The 16,772-nt window shown below is 47.7% G+C and overlaps 2 protein-coding genes across 11 annotated transcripts in view; one reads left to right on the top strand and one right to left on the bottom strand.

Annotated features, from left to right (window-relative positions):
• The window catches only part of YIPF2 (Yip1 domain family member 2), a 125,727-nt gene that overhangs the window by 31,338 nt on the left and 77,617 nt on the right, over positions 1-16,772 (bottom strand). The gene's annotated exons all lie outside the window — the stretch shown is intronic.
• Positions 1-16,772, top strand: part of SMARCA4 (SWI/SNF related BAF chromatin remodeling complex subunit ATPase 4) — a 93,482-nt gene that overhangs the window by 23,867 nt on the left and 52,843 nt on the right. For 9 of the 10 annotated variants that reach the window (XM_073318961.1, XM_073318966.1, XM_073318965.1 and 6 more), the window contains exon 1: positions 12,185-12,404. The exons of the other annotated variant lie outside the window; for it this stretch is intronic. The gene's annotated coding sequence lies outside the window, so the exon portion shown is untranslated. Of the gene's footprint in view, positions 1-12,184; positions 12,405-16,772 lie in introns of those variants that run through there. 10 annotated transcript variants of the gene reach the window in all.

Raw genomic sequence — 16,772 nt, 5'->3', positions numbered from 1 at the left:
CTAGGTGAGTTGTTGGACTGCCTGGAAGACCCCTGCGTGCCCCCAGGGGTACGTGAACCCCTAGTTGAGAACCACTGTCATAGAGGGTAGTAGAAGCTCTGAGGCCAGACCATGGGAGGTGCTGTGCTCTAGTCCCACTGGAGGTGAGAATTACATGCTGGGCCTAACTGCTTAAACAAAAAGGCCATCTGTGTCGATCTCTCTCCATTTTTAGGACAGACTGGGGGTGGGGAAGTGGGGTGAAGTGCAAGGAGATCAGGTTTAAATAGAAACAGACAACTGACCTGCCCACTTCCTCAGGAAACGCACATGGTAAGCTGACCCCTCTCCTCCCCGCCACCATCACATGGAAATGGAAGACAGCCTCTGCCCAACCCTTTTAGAAACGTGTGGGTGGGGAGCCGGACGCGATTAATAACATCAGCAGGAAATGCTAATTACAGCAGGAGCAGGATCTTTGCCCAGAGACTTATAGGACTTGGCCTTCAATTTGCTCTTTGACTTAATTATTTCTCTCAGTCTCTTTCAAAAGTGTTATGAGTCTTTTGAGAAATCAGAGCGAAGAATCAGAGTGAAACCTGCAAGCCAAGTCTCCCCCACCCCTGCCTTTCCCTGGCCGGCTGTTAACACGGGTGAGGAATGATGGCAAAGAAAGCAGCTCATTGTACAGACCTAAATAACTAGCGTTTTACTTTTGGATCCCCTCTGAACCTCCTAAACCACCTCAAACCATTCCAACCAGAAAAGGGGAGGGGAAAGATTTTGCTTTGTCTCCTCAGAACTGGTGGTGCCTAAACAGGAGGCAGAAAAATAATCCCTCCATTCATGAGGGGAGATTGAAAATCTCAGGCAAAGCTCACATGTCTAAGATATCTAAATGACTTAGGCCCCTAAGTCCATTTTCAAAAGTGATTTAGGCACCTAGGGTGTTAAATCTCATTAAAAGACAAGGTTCCTAAGGGCTCCATGGCAGATTTTAAAAGGTATTTTGGTACCTACAGATGGAGATAGAAGCCTAGGGGGATTTTCAAAAGCACGTAGGTGCCTAATTGACTAGGCCTCCTTGGTGCTACGATAATACAAATAATAGGTGCCAAAGGTCTAGATCCTCAGAGGTATTAGGTGCCTAATTCCCATGGGAGTTGGGTGCCTAAATACCTTTGAGGATCTGGGCCAAAGCCCTGGAACTTCGGCACATTTGAAAATTTTTACCCTTAGTCTTTAACTTTTTTTGTTTGACTCTCTTATAGATACAAACGTTAAATGCATCCAAAGGATTATCAAAGCTGGACTGGCAGGTAGGAATTCCTTGTCCCAGCTCGTTAGTTTGCGGCAAGATCTCCGGCAAGTACCCTTTCTCTATGCTTCAGTCTCTCCTTCTGTAAAGTGGGGATAATGGTACTTAACTACCTCGCAGGCTGTTGTGGGCAAGTTGTCAGGTGCTGTGAAGAGGCTTTAATCCACAAATATCACAGTTTGCGTTTGGGAGTCAGACTGAAAAAAACGTGGTCAAAACGTAGGCAGAAAAGCAACAGGAATGCTATCAGCAGAACGAGCTTGTAACCAATGTGGGTGCTTAAATGATTATCTCACTGTGAGATCTGGATGTTTTAGTAAGCTACCCGCTTTGTCATTTGGGCTACTCACATGAATCTTTTGTATGTAAACAGAGAAAATCGTTTGATTTTTCTTTCTCTCCAAATAGCTGTGACCCGTGAGCTGACTGTAAACGTCTGGACCCACGGTTCCTTCTTTTCCCACAAACTTTGCCCTAACACTTTCTGTTTCCTTTTCTTAAACTTGACTGGTCTACATGCTCTTCTGCAATGCTCCTGGGAAGCCAAGGGACAATCCTTTCATTTTTTCTAGCTTCTCTATCTGCGGTGCCATTAAACTCTTATTACAAACCTGTTAGCATTTCTTAGTGAGCTGTAGCTCACGAAAGCTTCTGCTCAAATAAATTGGTTAGTCTCTAAGGTGCCACAAGTCCTCCTTTTCTTTCTACTTCATCGTTATTGGCAGTTTCTTTAAGCATCAGCAATCGCAGTATATGCCAGTACAATATGCGGCAAGCTCCAGTAGCTCTTACTGTAAATACACCCGGAATATACTGTACAGCCTACACACATGCGTGCGTATCCACGATGGAACTAAAACAGACAGGAGACTAATATGAGGGAATACAAGGGGGGTGTTGCCAACTTGCACATGTTGAATGCAAGTCTCGTGATATTTGGTGTGTTTCTTAAAGGCCTAGCTGCCAGAGTCGTGGTATTTATGTGAAACTCTCCACTTTAATTGAAAACAAATAAAAGTAAGTTTTTTGCCTTCACGGCTACAAAGCTTGAAAACGTGACTCCTAAATGCTTCAAAAGTCAGAAGGCAAACTTAAAAAAAGAAAACCCAGATATATTAATTTTTTAAAATCTCGTGACTTTTAAGCCAATTGTGTGATTTATGGGGAGGGCTGACTCATTACTCTTTCATGTTTGGAGTTGGCAGTGCTGCAGGACTGTACAGGAGAATGAAAGATATAGAGAACGTAAGTCCAGTTTTCTTTTTTCATAACATATTTTTAACATCCTTTTTTCTGTCTTGTTAACTGCATAAGACACAGTCTCTCAAGGGAGCTAAATATATACTGGATGTAATTCCATTGGCTTTACACCAGGGATGAATTGGGGCAAACATGTTCCCAACCTTCGACCATTATAACAGGCTGCAGAATTTGCTGGTGCTATTCTTCTTCCGAGGTCCTAATGTGCTCGCTTACTAATTTTAAAGCTGCAAATAGAGCGCTAAATAACATCCTTCAAGATGTATAATCTTCTTCCCTTGATTTATAATTCTAAATTCTGCTGCGAATAAAAATGAAGTTCCCACTCTTTCTGCTTTGAAAGTCCTTTTTCATCTCTCAAGTTCCGCCTCCTAGCTTTGCATCTCTGGACTCAGAGCAGGGAAAAGAGGAAAAGGATTTATGAGTCATCATCAAATGTAAGTCCTCTTTAAACCCACCTTCTGTGAGAATTTGCTTCCACTCCTGTTTACCAGAAAAAGCTGCCATCATGCCTCTGTTTGAAGATTTGGTATGTGCTGCCTTGGAAGAGAGTCGATAGCATTTTTCCACAGCTACAGGTCATCCTGTATGTTAAGCTTTAGCAAATTTCCACAAAGTATCTATGCAAACTCTACTAGCTCCGGAATTCTGTGCTAGCAGGTACCTCTAATATGCATATAGTTGTGACCCTAATTTAGCATAACTTGTTTAAGGAACAGCGCATCAAACATTTAGCCCTGCCATGAGTGCAGGGGACTGGATTAGATTACCTCTGCTCTCAAGGTCCCTTCCAGTCCTATGTTTCTATGATTTGTATGGTCTGAGTTTCTTTCATCTCTTTAAAACTATTTTCCAGTTTCTCTGGTCTCTGTTTCACATTCAAAGCATAAACTTTACCATTGATACATCCTCCAACAAAATCATGCATGCTTTTGATGTATCATTGCGAGCCTGATTCTCCAAACATTTCCCCAGCTGAAGAGTTTGTACCTTCTACAGCGTCTGAGTTTTCATCTCAAGGATATGGGGGGTGGGAAATTGCTGGTAGCGGCATGTTGACTGGTGATGGGTTGTTTTTAAAGAAGTCAGTTTTCTTTCCTTGGGGGATTAATTTTTCTCTGTATTTATGCTGTAAATTAGCATTTTAAGATAGAGAAGGAACTCACCATGCACTGGTGTATGTTTTGTTCTCATTTAATGGGTCCTCATAAACATGTTGCTGATTTTGGAAGCATCCACCAGGCTTGATTGTTGTCTAAATGGCCCTCGATCCCCCCGTTAGCATTTCTACCACACAACTTCTTTATTATTTGTGTGCCAGTGGTGCATAGAGATCCCTAGCAAGATTGGGGCCCCATTCTACAAGGCGCCCTACAGCCACACGGTAAAAGACGCTCCCTGCCCAGAAGAGTTTACAATCTAAAGGAACAAGATGGTGGAAGAAAGTAGTAGCCCCCTTTTACAAATGGGGATTTGAGGCACAAGAGGGTAGCTCTACACAGCAAAGAACCCATGGCAGCGAGTCTCAGAGCCTGGGTCAACTGACTCAGGCTCATGCTACGAAAAACAGCCGTGCAGACATTCGGGCGGGAGCTCTAAGCCCCTCCTGCCTCGCCAGGCTTCAGAGTCCAGCCCGAGCCCAAATGTTTATGCTGCAATTTTTAGCCCACCGGGTGAGCCCAAGTCAGTTGACCCAGACTCTGACTCGCTGCCAAGGTTACAGAGGAAGTGCGTGGAAGCCCCCAGAACTGAACTCTGCTTCCTACTCCCTTCACCATAAAACCATCCTGACTCTAATCCTAACCCCCCTCATTCCAGGGCTCTCGGACAATTCATGTTCTGGGCTGCACTTTTGCCAGTGACACGTCCTTTCTAGTGTAGTCCAGGAAACTCACATGGTTTTGATTTTGAAAGGCCCACAAAGATATTTGGCAAACCATCAGTCCCCGCTGTGGTCTTATCTCTCTCGGTATTTTGAAAACAAATGTAACACCCAGCTGAGATATTTAACTTGGAAATGTGGCAGCTGTGTAGAGGAGCTCAGAAACTATTTTTGAACACAATGTCATGAGGAGATTTTTTTCATAGTCAGAACAATTACAATCTATCTGCTCAATAATAATAATACTTAGCATAGCCAGCATTACTCTATCTTGCGAACATTAATTCTCACAACCCCCTCTGAGACTGTATTATCCACATTATAAAGATGGAGACACTAACGCCCGTATTCTCAACAGGGCCACTCATTTTGACTAGCTCTGGTTTTGCATCACTAATTTAATACACCGTAAGTCTGATATTTATGAACATAAGAACTGCAAGCCTGGATCAAACCTGAGGTCCATCTTGTCTTGTCTACGATCTCCACCAGGGGCCAGCACCAGATCTTCAGAGGAAGGTGTAAGAACTTTGCAGTGGGCAGTAGTGAGATAATCTTCCCCCTGCATTAGGTCTCCTCTTAATTTCTAATCGTTAGAGACTGTTTTAAGCCCAGAAACATGAGGGTTAATATCCCTTCCAGAGTTTGTTGGTGATTTGTTGGTAACTCTGGATATTCTTGTTATCCATATCAATGTCCAATCCCCTTTTGAAACTTCCTAGATTCTTGGCCTCAATGACTTCCTGTGGCAGATTTCCAGTCTGATTGTGTGAAAAAATATTTCCTTTTACTGTTTCTGCACTTGCCACCTTCAGCAATACTGAGCACTGACGACTCCAAGTGAAGTCACTAGGTGCACAACACCTTTAAAAGTTAGGCCTGAACTCAAGTGGAACACCCCAAAATTGAAGCACTTAAAATAGACCCTGATCCTGCTAGTCACTATGCCCACACAGAGACCCACTGAGTTCATAGCTTCTTAAGGCTAGACAGGGCCATTTTGATCTTCTAGTCTGATTCTCCTAACACAGGCCAAGGAACTGCACTCTATTTCTGCATCAAATCTACAGCTTATTGGTGAGACAGATTAAATCTTTTAGAAAGACATCCAGTCTTGATTTAGTCATAGAGTTCAAAGCCAGAAGGGCCTATTAGATTATCCAGTCTGATCTCATGGGCCATTAACTTTCACCCAGTTATCTCTATACTGAGCCCAGTATCTTGGTCTTTGACTAAAGTGTAATTTACGTTTGGCAAAAGTATATCTTCCAGAAAGGCATCCAGTCTTGAATTGAAGACATCAAGGGATGGAGAATCCACCATGTGCCTTGGAAGTTTGTTCCAGTGGTAAATCACCCTGTTTTTAAAAAAAAAAAGAAAAAAGTGCCTAATTTCTAATTCTGTTCCAGTGATTATTTACCCTCATTGTTACAAACGTGCACCTTATTTCTAGTCTGAATATGCTTAGCCTCAGCTTCCAACCATTGGATCTCATGACTGTTTCTGATAAAGAGCCATCTATCAAAAATCTTTTCCTCACGTAGACACTTGTAGACTGTGCTCAAGTCACCTCTTTACCTTCTCTTGAATAAAGCAGGGTGAGCTTCTTTAGTCTCCTGCTAGAAGGCATTTTCCAGTACATAAATCACTCATGTGGCTCTTTTCTGAACTCTTTCCAATTTTTCAATATCCCTTTAGAAGTGTGGACCCTGGCACTGGACATAATATTTGAATAATGGTCTCCCTGGTGTCATATACAGAAGTAGTACCACCTCCATATTCCTACTTTATATTCCCCTGCTCATATATCCAAGGATCATACTCTCCCTCTTGAGCTGCCAGTGTGAAGCTGTAGCTAAGTTCAATTGGTATCACTATCTACCACAAACCCTAAGCATTTCTTTGAGTCACGGCTTTCCAGAATACGCTCTCATATCTTACAAGCGTAACCTTCATTCTTATTTCCTACTTGTGAGCTTTGCAGTAACTGGAGTAGAGAAAAGAAGTTTTGAATTACACAACAAAAGAACAGGTTTCAGAGTAACAGCCGTGTTAGTCTGTATTCGCAAAAAGAAAAGGAGTACTTGTGGCACCTTAGAGACTAACCAATGTATTTGAGCCTAAGCTTTCGTGAGCTACAGCCCAGTATCCATCGGTGCATCCGATGAAGTGAGCTGTAGCTCACAAAAGCTTATGCTCAAATAAATTCGTTAGTCTCTAAGGTGCCACAAGTACTCCTTTTTCTTTTTACAACAAAAGAAGAATTTCTGCCAGCTACAGCTCAAAAAGAATCAAACCTGATTCCACCCAGGAATATCTTTCAGAAAACTATAAATGCCCATTTGCACCATCCCCTCCTTCATTTATTCCTACTAATGGAAAGTGCAAGAGAAGGGAGCAGATCGCTGAAGGTATGTCTACACTGCAAGCTGAGATGTGATTACTGCATGGGTAGACATACCCCCACTAACTATCTGCACTGTCATGTCTAAAAACAGCAATGTAGATAGACAGGGCAACAGGGGCTTCAGAGCAAGACAAGCGCAGCTGGGATCCTGAGTATATACTCGCGTTGCTAACCCATGCCACTATGTTTACACTGTCATGTTTAGCTGTGCTACCATGCGTATGGCTATCCATGCTGCAATCACACCTGGGATTACACTGTAGACAGACCCGGAGACTCAGAACTCCTGGATTCTAGTGTCAGCTCTGCCACCAACTCGCTGTTTGGCTTTGGGCAAATCGCTGCCTCAGTTTACACACCTGTCAAGTGTTTTGTAGATGTAAAGCAGCACATACGGGCTTGTGTGTTAATGCTCTGTTTTGCTGTTGCTTCTGCTAAAGACAATGGTAATCTGTTAGCATTCAAACTACACCGTGGCCGGGAAAGACAGAGGAAAAAAATCAATCGGCAATAAACACGTTGGGCTGACTGTTGTTCCACATGAATTTTGAATCAACAGCGTCTGTCTGGCACCAGCGACTACCAGGCAAGAAAATGCAAATCTTCCCTATCAGAGTCGGCAGCGCTCTTTGATTTAGGCTCATTTAATAAGAGTAGGGTTTACAGATTTGTCTCTTGCTGTTACCTGGAGCAAGCACTGAAGTTCTTTTGTAAAATAACAAAAGAAAACCTTCATTCTGTGACAACAGACTCAATGGTCTCCTTTGCTGCAGTGAAAATTAAATGTTTTTTTGGGGGGAAAAGGATAATATGGCATTCTGAGCATGTACCGCTGTAAAGCTCCATGAATAATGTGCATGTTAATTGAAGCTTAATAATATCAATGCTTCTCAAGGAATGAACTTGAGGAGGAAAAGCTTGAATAACTCACACATGCCTGTAAGGGTGCAATCTCTTAAAATGGAACACTCATGCTAGATGAAATAATCAAGTTATATTCATCTGTCAAACTGGGCTGTGAGGCAGACAACTTTTAAACTAGCTGGCACAGAATAAATATTGCGTGCTTGTATTTATAGATACATCCTTTAGTTTATAGCACCCATCATTCACGATTCCAGCATGCATTCCAGATTCAATAGGGTGTCCCTTCACCCACCACCGAAAGGCAGCCATCTCTGGGACAGAAGAAGGCAGGCAGTACACAACCCAGGACTGCCAATAAAATGGCCCCTTCTGTAGCTTTGCCCTCTGCATTGTACTCAGAGCAGTAGAGGCTGGAGACTTCTGGAAGTGGAGAGACAAATCTAACTCCACGCTCCAGCGGGGATTGGGAAAAATGCTTCCTTAAGAAATGCTGGTGATTTTTTTTTTTATTGAAATTGCACTACTGTATTGTGTTCATTTCAGCCACATTATATATACATCTAAGCTTATCTTGACCATTTTATGTAAGTTTCTACATGCCAGAATGAAGAGGCCTAACATAAGAGTCTGAGCTAAAAGTCTCACAGGTACCCACACTTCAATCACCTCCCCAGAAAGAGGGAGAGGTGAAGAGAGAAAGGGAATAAGGAGAAGCAGCGGCAGTTGGGAGATATGTCCAGATACAATATCCCCTTCCCGAATGAAACACGCTTATCATGTTTCTGCTGTTTTTTCCTCTAAGATGATGTTCCCCCCCCTGCCATCTCTTATTGCCTCTCTCTCTCATCTTCCTGTTCATATCACTCCCTGCCCAGGATACAGAGAGGCCTGTTAATATTAGTCCTGTCCGCCTCCTTTGGTTTTTTTCCTGTTCTCTCTTTATATTTCCCTTTCCCACCGCGCTTCTCTAAACACAGGAGAGGCATGGCAGTGGTAGGAAAAGTTGTTTGTGCTCCTTCCATTCCAACGGCCATATCTGACAAGGTCACTGGCTAGCCCTTGCCCACGAGCTGTACCAGAGCCACCCCCACCAGCACAGAAGTACCCACTTCCACTCCATTCTCAACCCTCACATGGTTGGAAGGGGAACTCCCTTTCTTTCACCCCAGCATCCCTTTTCCATCCTCCATGACTGCCAACACCTCTGCCTCCACCTTGAAGGATTTAGGAGCCCAGTAGCCTTTACTGGACTCCACTGAGGTACTGCTGCGTACTTCCCTAACTTCCAGTGCACTGTACATATATTAACAATCCTGCATACACTGCACAGTGCTACATAAACAATCGTCATTCTCAAACATCCATGTCTCCCACAAGCAGATTACATTCTGAAAGCTTTTGCCAGGGAAAGGTTTAGGAGTTTTTTGTGGAATCAAGATTCCTAATCTGGGCAAGGAATCCATGTGACTGGGCACTCATTTTTTAAAAATCTAGAAGGCAAGAGACAGGAGAAAATGGAGACCGGGAAAATCCATCCTACCAGGTATCCTGACATGAATTTTTGCCTCCAGAAGAGCATGAAATTTAGCTGAGGGGGCAGATTCTTCACCCTGCTGAGCTTCCAGATGCCAGCTAGTGCAGATTACAATAGTCCTTTGGGTTGGGCAGAGAATCAGGGGCCATAATTAGCTCTCCAACACCACCTGTTAATTGTAATAGAGAAGCAGGGCCTAGGTTTTGTGGGAGATGCAAACTGTCTCCATTTTGGGTGGGGTCCACAAGGTCTTTGCTGCCCATGAAAGAAGTACTCACCAGCATGTGCATACCTTAGGCAATTTACTCCACTGATCACATCACATTTCCACTCTGAAATTTGTTGACATCAACTATCTAAGCTAACACCTTCGGAGGTACCACTATTTCCTCTGACCCTATCAGTTCTCACACACGAGCAGGGTCAGGCTGGGACAGTAGTTGGATGAATGATAGAGTGCTTTCTCCTCTGAGTCAATGCTCCTTAATGGGTGCCGTGTTGCTGCAAAGGCTAGGTTTAGATTTATCATAAAATTTAGAAGCTGACCACTAAACACTGGCCATTTTCAGGTGTTCTGGCCCATTATGCAGACCTAAATTCCCCTGCTGTTTCAACTGTATATAGGGCTCCTTATGTCCTGCCCTAAACTATTATGTGATGTTTTCCATGCTGTTAAACAGGTGCTACATTCTGCCCCAGATGTAGTTGAAAGCATTCCTATATTATATACCTCACAGAAATGTGGGGATCCTTAGTGTATGTTTATAAAGTGCTTTGAGAGCCTTGGAAGAGAGGGTCTGCAGAAGGCCAAAGGATTATTTAGGCAAGTACACACCAGTTTTCAGCTGTCACATGACCTAGTGTGCTGACTGAGACGGCCTTTCTCACTAGATGCTGCAAATAACAATGCATAAGCAGAAATGGAAGCCCACACTGTGGCCTCTTTCATGCTGAAAAAGAATGGGACAGATCAAGAGAATCCCAGATGCTAGTGCTGGCAAAGACCGGTTAGATTATCTATGCCACCTTTTCTACTGATAATTTCACTCGATAACCACCCTGTCCTGTTCTTTCCCTCTGAAGCATCTGGTACTAGCCACTGTCCAAAGACAGGATACTGGATTAGATGGACCACTGATCTGACCCAGCATGGCCATTTTTACATTCTTATAGGGGGAGGGATAGCTCAGTGGTTTGCGCTTTGGCCTGCTAAACCCAGGGTTGTGAGTTCAATCCTTGAGGGGGCCATTTAGGGATCTGGGGCAAAAATTGGGGATTGGTCCTGCTTTGAGCAGGGGGTTGGACTAGATGACCTCCTGAGGTCCCTTCCAACCCTGATATTCTATGATTCTATGAAGATTTCTCCTTAAAGGTCTCTTTTCAAAGGTTTGGTCCAGTCCCAAACAATATGGCTTCCACAATTCCTCAAGGAATCATTCCCCAGTCCAACACATTTCATTCCCAGGGAACTCTCCATGAGTTTCACCCTAAAGTATTCATCTCTTCATTCACCCCATTCACGCGAGCTATTGTCCCCTCAGGCCCCTTCCATCAACACCACTAAACCCGACTGAAGAAGACAGTTTGTTCACACATGGAAGAAAACCCCTTTCACTCCCAGGCTGTGAGAGAGTCCCCAAGAGAACCACCAGCTCCTGTCTCCCCATTCCTGCCTCTTTCATCACCCCCCTCCTCGCTTTGCCCCCCTCCCATCACCACTCAGCCACCATCCTTCCCTTCCCCAGGCACTCCTCCGTCAGCCCTTGCCTCCTCACTCCCCCCAGTCTCCTCCCTGGCTTCTTCCATCACTCCTTAGCCCCAATTCCCTCACCCCCTCCTCCTGAGCCCCCACAGCTTCCCCTCCCCATCTGCACCCTATTCTCTTCCCCCACTCCCCTCAGCCCCTTCCCCTTCCGAGCCCCCTCCCCTCAGCCCCCAATTCTACTCCCACCCCCTCTGAGCCCCTCAGCCCCCCATCCCCCTCCTGAGCCCCCTCCCCTCAGCCCCCATTCCCCTCCTGAGCCCCCTCCCCTCTGACCCCCTCCCCTCAGCCCCCCATCCCCCTCCTGAGCCCCCTCCCCTCTGACCCCCTCCCCTCAGCCCCCCACCCCCTCCGACCCCCTGCCCTCAGCCCCCCATCCCCCTCCTGAGCCCCCTCCCCTCAGCCCCCATTCCCCTCCTGAGCCCCCTCCCCTCTCGCCCCATCCCCCTCTCACCCCCTGCCCTCAGCCCCCCATCCCCCTCCTGAGCCCCCTCCCAAGCTCCCCTCCCTGCCCCCATCAGCCTCCTATTCTACTCCCCCTCCCCCCATCAGCCGATTCTCCTCCGTCCCCGCCCCCCTCCTGAGGCCCCCATTCCTCTCAGCCCCACCAACCCCCTCCCCTTCGCCGCAGTGGCGCGGGCACTGCGCATGCGTGGCCGCGGCGGCGGCTCCTAACTGGGGGTGAGGGGGAGGCCGCTCGCACAGCCGGCGCGCGCCACCAAGGAGAGCGGGCACAGCTCGCCCCCGCCCACCGCCGCTCGAACGCTTCCCTCTCCTACCTCATTGGCTGAGGCTGGCTGGAAGGCGTTAGCGCGTGTCCCTTTCCTTAGCGCCCATTGGCTGAGCGCGAGAAACCCCCGGCTGCGAGGGGTGGGGGAAGGGAGAGCCCTGAGATACTTTCCCATTGGTTGCCGCGCTGAAAGCAGTGGGCGGGGTTATATCGGGATCGTCTCGACCCGTTGGCTGAGGCATGCGTCATGTTTCTTCCCATTGGATAAGGGCGGTTGGGACTCCACCCTCCTTGGCTGAAAGAGGGGAGGAGCGCGAACCACCCTCATGGCCCTGATTGGCTGTGCAACTCTGACGTGCCCGCGAAGGCGCGGCTGCGCCCAGAGGGAGAGGGCGGGGACGGGTGATTGAGTGCGCGAGCCCCGCTAGGGCCCGCCTAGTGACCGAGGCTGCCGCGAAGCGCGCGCGCGGTGGAGTTGGACCGGGAGCGCGCGCGGTGCTGCCTTCCGCGGGGGCGCGCGCAAGGGGGAGCTCGAACGTCTCCCTCACACACGGCAGCGGCGGTTCCTTTGTCCCCCCCAGAAAGAGACCCCGGGCCGCCCGCCCGCCCGCTCGCTTCCCCGGCGGGGATGGACCCCGCGAGCGGCTCCTCCCGGGACGGGCACGGTAAGTCCGGGAGGCCTGACGCGCCGCGTGGGGGGGGGCCCGGCCGGCTCCCCCATTGAATGAAATGGCGGGGAGGGGCTGAGGGGGCTACGGCGGCCCGGGCGGGTCAAGAGGCCTCCGTGATTTCCCTTTGCGAGAGATCGGCCGGCTTATTGTGTGGGATAGGGGAGCAATTAATAACACCCCCCACAACCCCCCCATCAGCAGCCCCAGGGCACAGCCCCCCCCCGCTAACATCCTCCCTTCCCCCGTCCCTGGGGCCCTGCCCCCATTGATACCCCCATCCCTGGTACAGTTCCCCTTCCCCCCCTTACCAGCACCCCCATCCGTGGGGCACGGCCCCCCCGCTAACATCCTCCCTTCCCCCGTCCCTGGGGCCCTCCCCCCATTGACAGCTCCTCCCCCATTGACACCCCCATCCATGGGGCACGGCCCCCCCGCTAACATCCTCCCTTCCCCCGTCCCTGGGGCCCTGCCCCCATTGATACCCCCATCCCTGGTACAGTTCCCCTTCCCCCCCTTACCAGCACCCCCATCCGTGGGGCACGGCCCCCCCTATTAGCATCCTCCCTTCCCCCGTCCCTGGGGCCCTCCCCTCATTGACAGCTCCTCCCCCATTGACACCCCCATCCATGGGGCACGGCCCCCCCCCCAGCATCCTCCCTTCCCCCGTCTCTGGGGCCCTCCTCCCCCATTGACACCCCCATCCATGGGGCACGGCCCCCCCCAGCATCCTCCCTTCCCCCGTCCTTGAGGCCCTGCCCCCATTGACACCCCCATCCCTGGTACATTTCCCCCCCGCTTACCAGCACCCCCATCCATGGGCATGGCCCCCCCGCTAGCATCCTCCCTTCCCCCATCCCTGGGGCCCTCCCCCCATTGACACCCCCTCCCCCCATCCTTGGTACACTTCCCTTTCCCGCCCTTACCAGCACCCCCATCCCTGGGGCACGGCCCTCCCACTAGCATCCTCCATTCCCCCGTCCCTGGGGCCGTCCCCCCATTGACACCCCCATCCCTGGTATACTTCCGCTTACCCACACCCCCATCCATTGGGCACTGCCCCCTGCTAGCATCCTCCCATCCCTGGGGCACTGTCCTCATTAGCCCCTTCCCCCCCATTGACACCCGCATCCCTGGTACACTTGGCACTGCCCCCTATTAGCTCCCTCCCTTCCCCCATCACTGGGGCACTGTCCCCATTATCCCCCATTCCTTGGTACATTTGTGCCATCAGCACCCCCATCCCTGGGGCACTGCCCCCCACCACGAGCATCCTCCCTTCCCCCATCCATTGCCCCTCACCCTGTTAACACCCTGTCTGTGGTACAGTTCCCTCTTCCCCCATCAGCATCCCCACCCCTGGGGCACTGCCCCCCCGCTGGTATTGTTCCTCCCCCCTGTGAGCACCACTATCCCTGGGGCACTGCCCCCCCAGTAGCATTGTTCCTGCCCCCATTAGCACCCACATACCAGTTACACTCCCTGTTGTTACTATCAGTTCTCCCCCATTAGCACCCCATCCTCAGTGCACTGTACTCTGCTAGCATCTCTTCTCTCCCTATCAGCACCCCATCTCTGGTGCACTGCCTCCATTAGCATTTCCGTTCATTCTGGCGTTCGGCCCCTCCTCAAGCATGCTGTCTATTAGCATCGACCCCTCCTGCCACCTCCATTCACGAATCCTCTCCCCCCTCTCCCCGATACTGCCCCACCCAGGGGCTGTGCCCCCTCCTCCAGTCAGCCTCTTTCCTTCATCCTTTCTCCCGGTGACACTGTGCCTCTACCTCATTAGCATCCCCCTCCACCCAGAAATTTCCCTGCTCCTTAGTGTCTCGCTCTTTAGGCTGGGGTACTTCCCCACCATCCGTGTCTGTTACCCCATCCAATCTACCCCAAGGTTACTGCCCCCCATAATATCTCCTACCCTGTGTGAACCAGTTTCACCCATCAGCATCCTCCCACTCCCCTTGGGGTACTGCCTCTATTTTAGCATCCTTCCTCCTGCCAAGGGACATTTCCTCACCTCATTTTAGGGATCCTGTCCTCACTACCATCATCTGCCCAGCCCTGAGGAACTGCATTTCCCCATCTCTTCCCTCTAGCCCTCTGGCTTGCTGTTCTGCCCTCAAGAGCTATTTCCCACCCCCCCTTCTCCTTCCTTGGGTGATGTGAGGAGTGTGGCCTTAGATTCCTCAGGCCTACAACCTCCAGGCTGGACCTCCTACACATGTGCATGCTTTCCATTCATATATATATTGTGGGGAGGGTTCCAATTTTCCATCTGCCTGGGGCAGATCCACAGAATCAAGCCCAGTCACTTGTGCTTGCAGGAAGGGCTAGAAATCCTCTCCCCTAGCTGAATCCCATTGCCCATGCTCCCATTTCCTGGAGAGACACCCCTGTTCTCATGTGTTGGGGGAGGAGGTTGAAAGGTGCACCATTAGCAGCAGCAGCTGCACCAAATAGGCACATAACCACAGGCAACTCCACCGGCAAAGCCCATTGTCAGATGTGTTGGGGGAAGGGGTGAAAAAGAATTGCCCCAGTTCTAATCAGCTCATTTACATGAATTTGAGGGTGGGGGCGATTTAAAGAGGATCTGCTCACAAAGCCCATTAATAACCACCCCCTCTGCCCCCCGCATTCTCCTTCCCCCCTGCCCCCACACCCACATGGCTTTCTGATACACACAAAGCACATTTAAATATGAATGGTTTCAATATGTAGCACAACTTCCACTTGGAAATCAATTGGAAATAAAAGCAATATTTACTGATGCCCCAATATTTTAATGGTGGGTTTTAACTGTTCTCCTTCATCACCTGTTTTTGGGACAAATTTGTGTCGCCTTTGTTGGTCACACAACAGTTAACAATGTAGTCTAATTGTTTTAAGGCAGAGGCTCTTTGTTGTATTTTGTAACATTTGTAGCAGGTTTTTAATAACTGTCATATATATTGGCTAATACACCTATTTTTGTGGTGTGTGTTTCTGAGGATCATTCATATAAAAAGTCTTTTTAATTCAACATTCACAAAATGCCCTACATTTTTTAAGATACTGCAGGTTTTGATGTGTATAAACTTGACACAAATATTAGCCTGCGTTGAAGTCTGAGACATTTAACTATATATTAAATAATACCTCGTTCTAAATGTTAGATATTTTTACAAATGTTTTTTCCTCATTCCCATCTTTGAGAGAGAAATTACTCTAAGTATCTGAATTTCTCTTCTGCATAATTGTTTTAATGTTCAGATATTAGATGCAATATCTTTATTTTAAAGTACAACCCAATTTTCTGCATGTCTCCTTCAGAGATGGAGGAGAGTGACAAATATTTGACATTTGCTGGGAGGATTTCTTCAGGTTTTTTACTGGTAGACTGGATGTATGTCTTCATATGTTTTGCATTCATCTTTGCTTTGGTCCCTCAGTGTAATGACAGATAAATGGTATATAGCGTGTTCAGATCACTGACTGTGCTTTGCTAATCTTCTTGCCATTAAAATATGAAAGGGGATAGGCAAGTTAACTGAGGGAATCTGTTAATTTTCTGTTAAAATAATTTATATTTTCCTTTTTCAAAGATCAGAATCTAAAGAGAAGCAGAAATGGGGATATAATTAAAGGATTTGTGCAGCTGTTTTTTAAAATTCATGAGTTGCATTAGGATCATATAAAAATGAGTGGCTTTTAAGTGTAGCATATTTGATTACCTTTCTAGACAGGTTGGGTTTTCAGCATAGTGGAACATACTTATCACAGCAGACAGTTCAAGAAGGAGGTCATCCCCAAGTGAGACTTCTGTGGCATGTTTCCTTATTCTTTGCAGCTGGTATTTTCAAAGCAGTTGAGGGGATTTGGGTGCCCGACTCCTTTGAATCCCATCCTTTGTGTTATTCGGGGATGAACCTCAAGAAGAGAAAATGTGCTTTTTAATTTTATTTTTAATGCCTGAATGGTTTTCAAAGGTTTTAAACCTTCCCAAGGCTTTTATTTCTGTGTAATGAGAATTCTGCTATCATTTTCTCTGTTAAAGAAAACTCAAATAAAACTGATACTCCACAAATTATAAAAGATACTTTAGCAAATAACTGTTAAAATTGCAAATGCTTAGTTTTTTAACCAACTAGTAACATTTTTGAAGCAAGTAAGCTTTCAAACTAGATAATTAAGAACATAAGAACGGCAGTACTAGGTCAGACCAATGGTCCATCTAGCCCACTGGTTCTCAAAGTTTTGTACTGGTGACCCCTTTCACATAGGAAGCCTCTGAGTGTGACATCCCCCCGTAAATTAAAAGCACTTTTAAAATATATTTAACAACATTATAAATGCTGGAGGCAAAGCTGGATTTGGGGT

Source organism: Lepidochelys kempii, chromosome 20 (assembly GCF_965140265.1).
Source record: "Lepidochelys kempii isolate rLepKem1 chromosome 20, rLepKem1.hap2, whole genome shotgun sequence".
NCBI lineage: Eukaryota > Metazoa > Chordata > Testudines > Cheloniidae > Lepidochelys > Lepidochelys kempii.
This window is presented reverse-complemented; position numbering and strand designations above follow the sequence as displayed.